The sequence below is a fragment of the Acinonyx jubatus genome, chromosome A2 (assembly GCF_027475565.1).
Source record: "Acinonyx jubatus isolate Ajub_Pintada_27869175 chromosome A2, VMU_Ajub_asm_v1.0, whole genome shotgun sequence".
NCBI lineage: Eukaryota > Metazoa > Chordata > Mammalia > Carnivora > Felidae > Acinonyx > Acinonyx jubatus.
Genome location: NC_069383.1, coordinates 9,962,662 through 9,978,021, shown reverse-complemented (window position 1 = coordinate 9,978,021; position 15,360 = coordinate 9,962,662). Strand labels below are relative to the sequence as shown.

General features: G+C 35.8%; 1 pseudogene; it reads right to left on the bottom strand.

The window, feature by feature from the left end:
• Positions 1-218: 218 nt before the first annotated feature.
• On the bottom strand, positions 219-2,545 carry LOC106981982 (52 kDa repressor of the inhibitor of the protein kinase-like; annotated as a pseudogene).
• Between the last annotated feature and the right edge of the window lie 12,815 nt (positions 2,546-15,360).

The window sequence follows — 15,360 nt, the reverse complement described above, 5'->3', positions numbered from 1 at the left end:
TTAGCAGAGATCCCATAGAAGTATAATGTGGCACTTTCAATGCTATCTTCTGGAAGAACAGTTAAGTAGGTAGATTATCAATGGCTAATGAACTCAGTGAGAGGTCGATAGGTCATAATTGGCCTACATCCGCCTGACAGCTTTTCCGTAAGATGTTCCCAAATTTCTTAGATTTTTCCAAATATTAAACATAAGAGAAAGCCTACTTTAAAAGTCTCCTAGGTATTTTAAATGGTTTCTGAGTTATCTGTAGGAAACTCTTACTTGTACAGTTTGATATATGTATCTGCCGTTAAAAACGATCATGTTTTATATCAAAATTTATGTTAAGCAAAGCCAAGTTCCTTGGCCTTTGGTCTGTCAAAGTGTCCCTCAGTTATGCTTTGAGACACCCATTTTCAGAGCGTTCATTCTCAACTTTCATCACAGGAAGATCTTACATAGGACTTTCAGCAATGCAGAAGCATCAGAAAAAAAACTTGATGTCTGGCAGATGCAAGGCTTTGTAAGTCGTAGGTAGAAACTCTTTATCTTTCCCTCTGTTTCCACTTGATTCTCCAACAATGAAACTCAGCCGAGAATGTGTTGGGACTGGGTAAGTCACTTCTGTACATGTCAGCACAGCGCTCCTCCGATGTATTAAATTTGAGCTGTTCCATGACAGAGGGTACCAGAGATGAGCCTTTAAGAGCTTTGAGGTGCTGTTCTGAGAATATATCTTTCAGTACCTGAATAATGTGCTCCATGGTTGGAACACTTAAAGTTTCTTTATAGTAACTCTCAGAGGTTAGCTGAGATCCCAGGTTACCTCGCCGGGCTTTGCGGATTTTCCCAGGGAGTTTCAGCTGAGTATCAAGTTTCATTGCCAAATCTGTGGCTTCTTCAAACCAAAATTCATGGTAAACTTCAATATATTCCATCATTTCATTTAGTCAATGCAGCACTGGAGTTAAGCTACTGACTGCAAAGAAGACATTGGACGCTTGCCCCTGAAGATTTTCCAAAGGCTCTTGTAAAAAGATAGAACATTCTTAAGAACATCAGTGGTAACCATGACATCAGAATCTGTTTCTACACTAGAGTACAAATGCTCTACCAGTTATATAGTCATTCTAGCTAATATTTTTGTCACTATTTATATCATTGAAACACAAACCAAGTGCTTGTAGGAGGTCCCCCAAAATTTCGAAAGCATCATGCCTGCCTGTCCACTCAGAATGGCAAGTTTCCTTCATTTCTTTTACCCTTTTCCTCATTGCTCTGAAAGAGGACAAAAATTGCATTGCCAAGCTCTAAAAGCAGCTGTAGAGATGGACGGAAGGAAGAACAAACGTCCTCTATCGTTCCTAATGCAACAGATGCTCCCACAACAAGCACTGAATTTGCCAACCACATATTTAAGACGCAGGAAGAGCAAAGTGTGTAGACAGCTTGGGGATATTTCTCTAAAGGTCTAGAGGCAACAACTTGTGTTTTGGAAGAAAATCCACTGGACACAGGGTAAGCCTGGCCAGGTTCAGTCCCCACTTCTCAGCTACCGTCGTGTGAGATTTCACAGGCAAAATGTCTGCAGCAGCTTTGTAAGGCAAGAGGCCCACAAATTCCTCTCAGGTTATGAGACAAATCAACAAACCTCACCAACACAGGCAAGTGTTTTTCCCCTGCCACGTCGTCTACGTCGTCAGTGATGAAGTGAGATACTCTCATTTCCCTGAGCGGTTTCCTCCCGAATACCGCTCTCACAGACCTCTAGCACCTGTGTCTGTAACAGACAACGTGTTAACCACTGTTGTCTGAAAGCACTTTCTCAGAACCTCTTGCCAGAATTTACCCAGCATGCCAGCAGTGCTTGAAAGTTATCAGGAGTAAAGAGACCCTCTGGGAGTTTGTCAGTTTCACGCTCATCCAGAAGTATGTTTTGTTTTCCCGTATGAACCAAAATTTCAAATAAAGATTTTAAGTTTTCTTTGTTTTCTTTTTTACTCAAGGGTTAAAGGTAAAATTTCTTCAACCTGTTCTTTATTACCTTCTCCAGCACTGGGGTTCTGAGCATTGCTGTTGTTTCTTTCTTTACATTTTGTTCCTGTTCAAAGGTTTTATCAGTCTTTTTCTATTTCAATGTCCTGATTTAATCTTCACTCAGTTGTTTTGTTTTCTGTATCACTACTGGATTGTTCAAATGACTGGTAAGATTAAATATTGTTGGTCTTACATTATCTCGAAGAACTGTCCTATATGGACTCTCCCAATGACTTCACAACTATCTCCTTTGATTAATTTTGAGAAATAAAATAACCCAATCATTCATTAGTTATCTGATACCTCTGCAAAATATACTGTTCTGTAGATCTTAGAGGTCTCAGAGTGTCTGGCATATAATTGATAAGTTATTTACTTGATCAGGTGTTTTATCCTCTAAGTCTGCTCTCCTATAATTCTCTCCCCACTTCTGGAATCTGGCCAGATCCTGGGGGAACCTGAAGAAGGCTAGATCCCACTATATGCTCTTCCTTTTGGAGTTGGCAGCACTGCAGAAGTTTAGCATCATTGTCCACCTGCTGACTGGCCCAGCCCCCTCCTGTCCTATAGCCCCACCTCCCCCTCAGGGAGAGGAAAGCCAGGCCCCAGTAATGGCAGACAGGTCCTCTAACTTATATTTTAGATATAAGTTTTTATATGTAACTCTCATGGTAGCTACAAAGCAAAAACTATAGTAAAAACACAAAAGCTAAAAAGGAAGGAATAGGGGCCCCTGGGTGGCTCGGTCGGTTAAGCATCCGACTTCGGCTCAGGTCACGGTCTCACAGTCTGTGAGTTTGAGCCCCGCGTCGGGCTCTGTGCTGACAGCTCAGAGCCTGGAGCCTGTTTCCAATTCTGTGTCTCCCTCTCTCTCTGCCCCTCCCCTGTTCATGCTCTGTCTCTGTCTCAAAAATAAATAAACGTTAAAAAAAATTTTAAAAAGGAAGGAATATAAGTCTAAAGAAAGTCATCATACTACAAAGGAAGAATGCAAGAACAATAGAACTACAAAAAAAAAAAAGCCAGAAAGCAATTACTAAAATGGCAGTAAGTACATATATATCAACAATTATTTTAAACATAAAAGAACTAAATTTCTCATCAAAAGGTATAGAGTGGCTAAATGGATAAAAAAAACAAGATCCATCTAAATGTTATCTATAAGAGAATCACTTTAGATGTGAGAACACACAGACTGAAAATGAAGGGATGGAAAAATATGTTCCATGCAAATGGAAACCAAAAGAAAGCTGGGGCAACTGCACTTATACCAGACAAAATAGACTTTAAAACAAAGACTGAATGTAATAGGAGGCAAATAAGGGCATTGTATAATGATAAAGGGGTCAATTCAACATTTATAAACATTTATGCACCCAATATAGAAGTACCTAAACATACAAAGCAAACATTAACAGGCCTAAAGGGAGAAGGGCAACATAGTAATATTAGAGGACTTTTTTAAGTTTATTTATTTTGAGAGAGAGAAAGGGTGGGGGAGGGAGGGAGGGAGGGAGGGAGGGAGAGGGAGAGGAAGAGGGAGACAATCTCAAGCAGGCTCTGCACTGTCAGCATGGAGCCTGTTGTGGGGCTTGAACCCATGGACCATGAGATCATAACCCGAGCCAAAACCAAGAGTCAGACATTCAATTGACTGAGTCACCCAGGTGCCCCATATTAGAGGACTTTAATACCCTACTTTCATCAATGGATAGATCATCCAAAAAGAAAATTAATAAAAAAAACTTGGCCTTAAATGGCATGTTAGACTAGATGGATGTAACAGATATTTACAGAACATTCTATCTAAAAGCAGAATACACATTCTTCTAAAATATGCATGGAAATTCTCTAGGATAGATTATATGTTAGTCCACAAAAGAAGTCTTAATAATTTAATATGGCTGAAATCATGTTAAGTAACTTTTGTGACCACAATGGTATGAAACTAAAAATCTATTACATGAAAAAAACCGGAAAATTCACAAATATGTGGAGGCTAAGTGACATGCTACTCAACAACTAGTGGGTCAAAAAGGAAATCAAAAGATAGAAGAAATACCTTGAGACAAATGAAAATGGAAATACTATATACCAAAAGTTATAGATTCAGCTAAAGCAGTTCTAAGAGAGAAGCTCATAACAGCATCAGCCTACCTCAACAAGCAAGAAAAGTCTCCAATAACCTAAATTTACACTTCAAGGTACTAGAAAACAAAGAACAAATGAAACCCAAAGATAGTTAGAAGGAAAGAAATGACAAGTATTAGGGCAGAAGTAAATAAAATGGAAACTAAAAAGACAATAGAAAAGGTCAATGAAAGAACTGGTTCTTTGAAAAGATAAAATTTAAAAACCTTCCGGGCACCTGGGTGGCTCAGTCGGTTAAGCTTCTGGCTTCAGCTCAGGTCATGATCTCATGGTCTGAGTTCGAGCCCTGCATTGGGCTCTGTGCTGACAGCTCAGAGCCTGGAGCCTGCTTCAGATTCTGTGTCTCCCTCTCTCTCTGCCTCTCCCCAACTCATGCCCTCTCTCTCAAAAATAAGTAAAACTTGAAAAAAAATTAAAGAAAAAAACTTCAGCTAAATTCACTAAGAAAAATAAAAATGGAGAACTTAAATGAGTAAAATCAGAAGTAAAGAAAGGCTATTTCAACTGATATAAAGGATTATTAAAAACTATTTACAATTATAAATCAATAAATTGAAATAAATTCCTAGAAACATAAAATCTACTGAAGTGGAACCATAAATAAGTAGAAAATCTGAATGACCAGTTACTAGTAAGGAGATTGAATCAGTGATCAAAACCTTCCCAACAAATAAAAGTCCAGGACCAGACAGCATTAATGGTGAATTCTACCAAACATTCAAAGAAGAATTAATACCAATCCTTCTCAAACTCTTCTAAAAAAACTAAAGAGGAGGAAACACTTCCAATCTCATTTTGCAAGACGAGCATTAACCTGTATCAAAACCAGACAAGAATGCCACGAGAAAAGAAAATTATAGGCCAATATTCCTGATAAACACAGAGGCGAAATCCTCCACAAAACATTAGCAAACCAAATCCAACAATACATTAAAAGATCATATCCCATGATCAAGTGGGATTTATTCCAGGAATGCAAGCCTGGTTCGACACCTGCAAATAAGTCAGTGTGATATATCACATTGACAAAATGAAGGATACAAACCATATGATCATCTAAATGCAGAAAAAGTATTTGATAGAATTCAACATTGATTTATGACCAAACCACAACAAAAGCAGGTATAGATGGGATGTACCTCAACATAATAAAGGCCATATATGACAAGTACACACCTAATATTGTACTCAAGATCAGGAACAAGACAAGAATGCCCACTCTCATCACTTTTAATGAACATAGTATTGGAAGTCTTATCCAGAGCAATTAGACAAGAAATAAAAGGCATACAAATTGGAAAGAAAGAAGTAAAACTGTCAGTATTTCAGATGACATCACATATACATAAAAGATACTAAAGACCACCAAAAAACTATCAGAACTAATAAATGTGGGCAACTGGGTAGCTCAGTCGGTTAGGTTTCCTGTTATGTGGACTTCTGCTCAGGTCATGATCTCATGGTTAGTGGGTTCAAGTCCCACGTTCAACTCTGTGCTGTTAGCTCAGAACCTGGAGCCTACTTTGGATTCTGTGCCTCCAACTCTCTTTCTGCCCCTCCCCCACTCATACTCTGTCTTTCAAAAATAAACATTAGAAAAAATTTTAGGGGCACCTAAGTAACTCAGCCGGTTAAGGTCCGACTTCAGCTCAGGTCATGATCTCGTGGTCCATGGCTTTGAGCCTTGCATCAGGTTCTGTGCTGACAGCTCAGAGCCTAGAGCCTGCTTCGGATTCTCCATCTCCCCCTCTCTCTGCCCCTCACCCACTCATGCTCTGTCTCTCTCCATCTCTCAAAAATGAATAAACATTAAAAAAAATTTTTTAATTTTAAAAAAGAATAAATGGATTCAGCAAATTTAAAGGATACAAAATCAATACCCAAAATTCTGTTACATGTTTATATTAGAAAGAGAAATTGTGAAAACAATCTCATTACAATTGTATCAAAAAGAATAAAATACCTAGGAATAGGGGCACCTGGGGAGCTCAGTTGGTTGAGCATCCAACTTCGGGTCAGGTCATGATCTCATGATTTGTGAGTTCAAGCCCACATTGGGCTTCCTGCTGTTAGCATGGAGCCCACTTCAGATCCTCTGTCCCCTTCACTCTCTCAGCCCCTCCCCCGCTCATGCTTTCTCCCTCAAAAATAAATATTCAAAAAAATACCTAGGAATAAATTTAATCAAGGATATGAAAAACTCATATACTGAAAACTATAAGACATTAAGGAAAAAAATTGAAGATACAAATAAATGGAAAGACTTCTGTAAATGGAAAGGTACCAATGGATTGAAAGAATTATTATGGTTAAAATATTCACACTCCCCAAAGCAATCTACACATTCAATGCAATCTCTATCAAAGTTCTGATGGCATTTTTCACAGAAATAGAGAAAAAACAATCTTAAATGTGTGTAGAACCACAAGAGATCCCAAAGAGCCAAAGGAATCTGGAGAGAGAAGAACAAAACTGGAGGACTCAGGATCCTTCATTTCAAACTCTATTACAAAGCAATAATAAATAAAACAATATTGTATTGGCATAAAAACAGACACATAGATCAAGGTAATGGAATACAGAACACAGAAATAAACCCATGTTTAGAAAGTTAATTTTCAACAAAGGAGACAAGAATATAAAATGCGGAAAGGTTTGTCTCCTCAATAAATGGTGTTGGGAAAACTGGACAGCCACATGCAAAGAAATGAAACTGGACCTTTATTTTACACTACACTCCAAAATGAAAATGGATTCAAGGCTTAAACATAAGACCTGAAACCCTAAAACTCTAGAAGAAATCATGGGCGGTAAGCTTCTTTATATTATCTTAGCAATGATTCTTTTTTTAATTTGACAACAAAATAAAAGCAACAAAAGAAAAATAAACTATTGGGGCTATATCAAACTAAAAATCTTTTGCACAGTACATAAAACCATAAACAAAATAAAAAGGCAACCTACTTCTTGGGAGTGAATATTTGCAAACCATGTATCTAATAAGGGGTTAATATCCAAAATATATAATAAAAGTCATACAACTCCATAGCAATAGCTCGATCCACTTTAAAAATGGGCAGAAGTTTTGAATAGACATTTTTCCAAGAAGACATACAGCTGGCCAACAGGTACATGAAAAGATGCTCAATATCCCTGAGCATTAGGCAAACACAAATCAAAATTGCAGTGAGTTATCACCTCAGACCTGCTATCAAAAAGGCAGGAAATAACAAGTGTTGGGGAGGATGTTAAGAAAAGGAAACCCTTGTCCACTGTTGGCAGGAATATAAATTGATGGAACCACTAAGAGAAACAGTATGGGGTTTCCTCAGAGAATGAAAAACAGAACTACTTTATAATCTAGCATTTCCACTTTTGGATATTTATCTGAAGAAAACAGAAACACTAATGCAAAAGGATAAATGCATCCCCAAGATGATTGCAGCACTATTTACAATAGCCAAATATGGAAACAACCTAAGTGTTCACAGATGACAAATGAATGCATAAAGAAACTCTGGTGCATGCGCGCGCGCACACACACACACACACACACACACACACACACACACACAATGGGATATTATTCAGCCATAATTTAGAAGAAAATCCTGCCATCTACAACAACATGGATGGAACTTGAGGACAGACATTATGTTAAGTGAATAAACCAGACACAGATAGACCATATGGCATCGTATCATTTATATGTGGAATCTGAATAAAAGTCAAACTCATTGAAACAAAGAAAAGCGGTTGCCAGGGCCTGCAGAATGGGCAAAAGAGGGAGAGGTTAGTGAAAGGTGCAAACTCTCAACTATTACAAAAAAAGGTCAACAACAGTTGTACATACAAACTTCTAATTCTGTACATAGCATCTTAAAAACCTTGTGTCATTTTTAAACAAAGATTCTAATTAATCAAGCTGTTTAAGTCCAGAGATTATGACCTAAGTCTTTTTATTCATTTATTAGACCTATTAGTGTATTGATGGAAATCAGGATTTTGAAATCAAATTTGAATTCAATTTTAAAATGTTAAAAAAAAAGCATATCCAAGCAACTTCGTGAGCTGTTAGCATCGAATGAATAAATAGTTTGGGATTATCCCAATTTGTTTTATAATTTTCTTGCACATCTTTGGATTCCCACATAGCTCACAAATCCCATATTCACTGTGTGTTCTAAAGGTTTCTGTATGACCTACTGGTCAAACAGAACAAATCTGGAATTTGGGTTTAGACAAATCTGAGCATAAAGCCTGTGACTCTGGGCACCATCCTCTATTTCTAGAGACCTCATATTTTCATTGTTGACATAAAATAAATACTATGCTACTCCAAATCAGATTCAGTGGAGTTATACATGTAAAGCACTTAGCACAACATTCAGCACACGATAAATGCTTAATAAATTTAGTTTCTATTATATTCTTTATGAGGTGCTACTTTAAGGCACATTCACATACCAGACTGCTCACAATTATTAATATCAAAACAAGAAATAAAATCCGTAACAATGTATCATCCATATCTCAAGCATATTATACTAAAATGAGGCCAAATCAACATTGGAAGAAATAGAAGAAACAAACAAATCCGTTACATATGGTCTGGAGGTGCGGGTGACCCATTGCAGAAAATGGAGTATTAATAGAAGGGAAATAGACTCCCTCTCAACCCCATGACTTGGTTATGACTGAGAGACATATAGGCTGGTCGTCTTATTAGCAGCAGGATGAAAACGAACCACTCTTTCCCATAAGTCTTTGTGCTACATGCCAACCACCTGACTCTTAGAATTCCCTAGTCAGGTGAAAGATTCAGGATTTGCATCAAGTACCCAATTTGTGCCAGACAAGGTTGGCTACTTCCCCCTGAGGGAATCCATGATAGATTGCTTCACGCTGCCAACCTTTTTACAAAGGAAGTTTCCACTGAGCATACAGATTTGGGTAATTACTCTTCCTGTTGTATACACTTGTTATTGTGTTATGCTTGTTCAAAGGACAGAGCTTCTATACAGAAATACATATCTGTATCATTTAATTAAGGGCAGGTAACATTATCCTCAGTTTATAGAGTAGGTATGTGGGTTTTAGAACCATTAAGGACCTTTTAGAAAAAATGAGTAATGGATCTAGACAGAGTCTGGTACAAAAATGCCTTTACTGTGATCTACTTTAAAAAGGGTAAAATTGAACTACTTTCGTCATAGAACACTTTTAAGAATCGATGCATAAATTATACAAATATATCTTTTTAATCACTGTTTTTTAATAATAAACTTAAAAGCTTGAATTGTGTTCAATTCTCTGCTTAACATTTCTTGGTGCCAGAAATTGTGACATACACACTCATACAACTTTAGTAATCCTTTTGTTATCAAACTAGAAATTGATCTAGACACAAGGCCAAAAGTAATTCTTATCTGATGATCTTATTGTGAAAAAAAATGGAAGATTCTTTTCTTGATTCTTTTTTTCCAGCCCAGAGTCCAGCACTATCTTTCAAGCTGTTCTTATAAATTTATTGTAGTTTATAATCTCTGTCTTTTAATTATCGTGATTGGTCTTTGGTAATTTGATAAGAAAACGGGACTCAAAGTAGCCCTTCCTAAAGGGTTTCAGGGAATAATTATTTTTCTAATGCGTTAAACACACTCACACATACTTTATAGTTAAATAAGTTTGAGGAATATTCAGTTAAAATAAGTTCAGTAAATTTTGCCTACTCCATGATAATGAAGATAAATTCCTATATTATCTTCTAGGTTATTTATTGTTTCGCCTCCAACATTTAGATGTACAATTGACTTGAAATTGTGTATAACAGTTTGACATGGGATAAAAGTACCATTCCCCCCCAACTTTTCCCATAGCTATACAGGGCTATGATTGTTATAAATCATGTGTCCATATATGCTAAGTTCTAGTTGTAGGCCCATTTTATGTTCCTTTCGTTTTTCCTTGTACTGACTACCTTATTACCTTAATTATTATAACTTCATTATAATTACAGCAAGGCCTCCCACCTTTAGGATACTTGGTTATCATTGGCCATTTACATTTCCACTTAAAAATTAGAATAAGCTTATCAATTTCCATCAATACTCAAATATTCAAATAAGCTTACATTACTGGGGACATTTTTATTGGGTTTGAATAGAATTTATTAATCAGTTTAGATTTTAAAATATTATCTTCTCATCTCTGAGACTTGTTTTTTCATTTACTTAGTTCTTTAAATTTGTTTTAAAATTTTCTGTAAAGGGGGATTTAACAATTTTAACATCAGTCCTAAGATGTGCAATATATGCTGGGGATATTGGTATTATTGTATCTATCTATATATTTAATAATATTATGGTTATTATAAACTTTCAACATTTTTTAACTTGAAGGTGGTAAACAGAAATTTAGCTCATTATTTTTGTATTTTCCTTTTATACAGCAACTTTGCAAACTATTAATCATTAATTCCTATATTTAATTAGATATTCTTTTAGATGTTTTCCAAACACAGCCACATAGCTTGCTTTATAAATAGATTATATTGGAATTACTTTATCTAGATCATATATATATATATATATATATAATATTTCCATTTTGCCTTTATGCATTATTATTACAATAGGAAAAAAGTCAATGGGAAATGATATATCAGAGTATGTAAATATATATCATAAAGCACATACCAAATATTTCCACAATCATTGAATATTTGAAAGCCTATTTTTTCTTCATCTTTTTCATTTTTTGGCTGGGCTGAAGCCCACATAGAACTCCCCTCAAAACTCCAAAATGGCAATTGATTGAAGGTGTTCTGCAATAAAAGAGCTCTGGATAAATACTGAGTTGACTTTACAAGGAATCTGGGTTCTTACGGAATCCAAGGGACTTAAATTTCAACTGCTCATCCATGAAATGCTAAGTTAAAGAAATCTTAGGAAAAACCAGAGTGCTGAATTAATTAAGGCTGATGGGGAAAAAAGGAAAACTAAGTGTACAAAATGGAAACTCAACCCAAAGAGAATGGAGAAATTTGTGCTTGTGACTTGGGATTCGGTAACCAGGTTTAAAAATCCATGGAAGAGACCAGGACCTGATAGAGCATTGTGTCCACTCGGAAAGCCCTTCCAGAAATGGCAGCCCTAACAGAGTTCTACATTAAGAAAAAGAGCAGAATGTGTGAGATTCAAAGAGCTGTAACTTTCTCAAAAACCAAAGCATGTAGAGGGCATTGTAGTGTTGAAGACATGCGCGCAATAAGTTAGGACATCTTGGAAGGATTTTTGCCCTTAAATAGGATCAGTACAAACACACTTTAGGGGAGCAGCATTTTTTTAGCGTACTGCTTTTCAAGTAATTGTCTTAAGACTTGTACCATCACATCAGTTAGATCATACACACATTTTTTTATTATATCACATGATAAATACAGCTTGAGTTTAGTTCCATGCAAAAGGTTATCCATATTTGATCTTGGCTTTCTATTTATTGTTGAAACTAATTCTGATCATGATTTTTCAAGTCCGTGCAGGGGCGCCTGGGTGGCTCAGTCAGTTGAGCATCAGACTCTTGATTTTGGCTCAGGTCATGATCTCATGGTTCATGAGAACAATCCCCACATTGACTCCACATCAAGCCCCACATCAGGCTCTGTGCTGACAGCGTGGAGCCTGCTTGGGATTTTCTCTTCTGTCTCTCTTTTCCTCCCCCTGCTCGTTCTCCCTCTCTCTCGCAAAATAAATAAATAAACTTTAAAAAAACGTTTCTCTCTGTCTACATCTGCCCCTCCCCTGCTTATGCTCTTTCTCTAAAACAAATAGACAAACTATTATAAAAAATAAAAAATCAGTGCATCTCACATTTTTACTAATATCAATTTTCTCTTCTTCTAGATTGAAAAGTTTTGTGTTTTCATTTGTTATGACCATCCATATTTTCATTTGGTCTATTACCCTCCCTCAAATTCTTGTATTAATAAATAAAACTTAAGTCTAAATTAATAAGACCAAATGTAATCAAATAATGTAAAAAAAATATAAAGTAGAAATGACTGAAAATTATTACAAGAATATTGAATATACCTATAAGAAATTTATGGCTTAAAATTATGTGTGTCATATTTCATTGAGATAATATCTCATTAGAGGTTTTTTCTAATTTTAATATTTATAATAACCCTCCATTGAACATCTTTATAACTATGTATCTGGAAAAAAGTTAATCTCTAGTATAAATTACTAACATAAAATTACAAATCCCAAAGGCATTTATAGTTTTAATTATCTTGATAAATAAGTTTCTTCTTTTGTACCAATTTATTATTAGAAATAATATACTTTACAATTTCAGAGAAATATGGCAGACCAAGCAAATGTATTAGTCTAACCTCCATCCTCAAAAGACACTATAAGAATTATGAATGATTAAAATGAGGATAAACCCATAAGTGTAAAAAGAATACAATGGATAGAAGTTAATATACTGGGGAGGCTCTATGCTTTTTGTAAAAGTAAAAGCAGATGGAATCATATTGGTAAATTTGAAGGAATATGTAACTCAAATTCCAGATTATGGTAGATCAGAAATACAAAGGGCAACTAAACTGTAGAGCCGAAACCTGAAAGGATATAGTAAGTCTAATATAGTTGGTATAATAAAACTTAAAATTCTTGTGCGCACCTAGGTGGCTCAGCTGGTTAAGTGCCGACTCTTGGTTTTGGCTCAGGTCATAATCTCATAGTTCTTGAGTTTGAGCCCTGCATTGGGCTCCATGCTGACAGCGCAGACCCTGCTTGGGATTCTCTGTCTCCCTCTCTATCTTCCCCTCCCCTGATTATCTCTCTCTAAAAATAAATGAATAAACATTTAAAAAAATAAAAATAAAACTTAAAATTCTGGTGAAATGCAAGGTGAAGCCGTTTGTGTTTGCCTTACACACACATACACGCACACACAGAGTTGAACTGTCAATCCATCTCCAAAACAATTTAAATGAACACTTTAGAAAGAATTAACCTGTTAGACTGTATGGTATTTTTCCAGAAAAAAGTGCTTCTGATTCTGACTTTGTGGCACCTCTCATTTTAAAGATAGTTTCCCACCATTTAAGTACGAAGGAAAGTTTACCAGTCAACAAGTTCTGTACCGTATATGAAATATTCTATTCGAGCAAGAATGCTAGTGGAAAAATTCTAGCCTGTGTACCCCACAGTTGAAGAGACAAGACATGTAGAACTCTAACTTATCTAATATTTTATTCCTTAGCTGGAATGAAAAAACAAGGATTCATTGATATGTAAAGAAAACCAGCAGAATTAAAGGGGAAAACCAAGTCAAGTACACAAAAATCTGACCAAAAGAGGAAACAGAGATCATACACAAAAGAATTTTTAAAAATTTAGCATCAGGGCCCCTGGGTGGCTTAGTCAGTTAAGCAACTGGTGTTCGCTCAGGTCATGACCTCACAGTTCATGAGGTCAATCCCTGCATCAGTCTCTGTGCTGACAGCATGGAGCCTGCTTGGGATTTCCTTTCTCCCTCTCTCTCTCTGTCCCTCCCCCAGGAGTGCTCTCTCTCAAAATAAACGTTAAAAAAATTAGTATCTTCAGAAGAGTTATAAATGATGTTCCTATGAAACAAGAGTCATAAACAGAATTGATTGAAAACTCAAACTGTGAGAAATTTGGGAAACTAAAAATATATTGACAAGTCAAAACTAAAAATTAAAAGTAGAAGATAAATTTGAATATTGAGAAATTTTGGCAATGAAAATGTATCAACAAATTAAAAATTAAAAAAAGAACCAGAAGATAAAGAAGTTATTTTTCCAGAACATATATGTGAAATCATAAAAAAGAAAGACCATAAAAAATAAATTGGTTAAGCCTATCCATATAGAAAGGCCAAGATCCAATAAACAGGACTTTCAAAAGCAGAGCACTTATGAAAAAATTGAGGGAAAGTGCTAAAAAAGGAAATCTCCCAGAACTAAAGAGATACCTGTCTCTAGATTTAACAGTGTCCACTGACCGCTGATCCCAATAGATAAATAATGATTCAAAGTCACAGCATCCAGAAATTTCAGAAGACGACGTATAAAAAGAACATTCCAATAGCACCCAGCGAAAGCTAAGAAAAAATATTATTATAAGGCAATTAATGTCATAATTACTTCATAGTTTTCAAACAGCAATTTTGGATACTCAAGAAAAGAGTAATAATTATTTCAAAATTCTGAGGCAATAACATTTTGAACTTATAATTTTATATACAGTCAAGCTTGCCAATCAATGGAAAGAGCAAAATCAAACCACTTGAGAAACTCGAGAACTCAGAAAATGTACCTTCCATATACCACTATAGAGAAGGTAAGGTAACAATATTTACACAAAACAAACTTGGCAATCACAGAAGATGAATGAGGGATAAAACAAAATAGTGGATTTGAGTAAAATGCCTAAAGCAAATAAATCCTCTTTAGGCTGGTAATAACCAGGATAAATGAGAACAAAAAATTTCTTAGCTGGAAGGAAAATATCTTGCATATAAAGAATGGAATGGATTCTATTCAATGGACAAAATGTTTCCTGAGCTGGAATTTAGTGAAGAAGACATATCTTTCTTCTTTCAACAAGGCAATAAAGGGAGTTAGAGACCAAAGAAAACAAAACAAATCTTTTCCAGAATATAAGGTATGGATATAAGGCAAATTGAAATGTGCTATGTTCTGAAGGTACCAATGTTGTGTAAGAAAAATATTGATATTGACAATATACAGTTCTTCCCTGAGTCGCACAGAGATTTTGCCATACACTACATGAAAGAAATGTAGTACATGTGTACTACTTGGCTTTCCAGTGAAAAATGTCTGTCTGCATGATTACAACAATGCAAACAGTAGTTTCCAGCTTTTACAATCAATCTGTAGACAAACACAACAAAATGTGGTTTTAAGATACAAATATATGCGATTTTGAAATATTTTAATTTTCTTTTTTTTTAAATTTTTTCAGAGAGAGAGAGCGCGAGTAAGTGGGGAAGATGGGTAGAGGGAGAAAGAGAAAGGATCTTAAGCAGATTCCATGCTGAGCTTGGAATGGGGATTGATCCCACAACCCTGGGATCATGACCTGAGCAGGATTCAAGAATAGGACGCTCAACTGAATGAGGAGTCAGGTG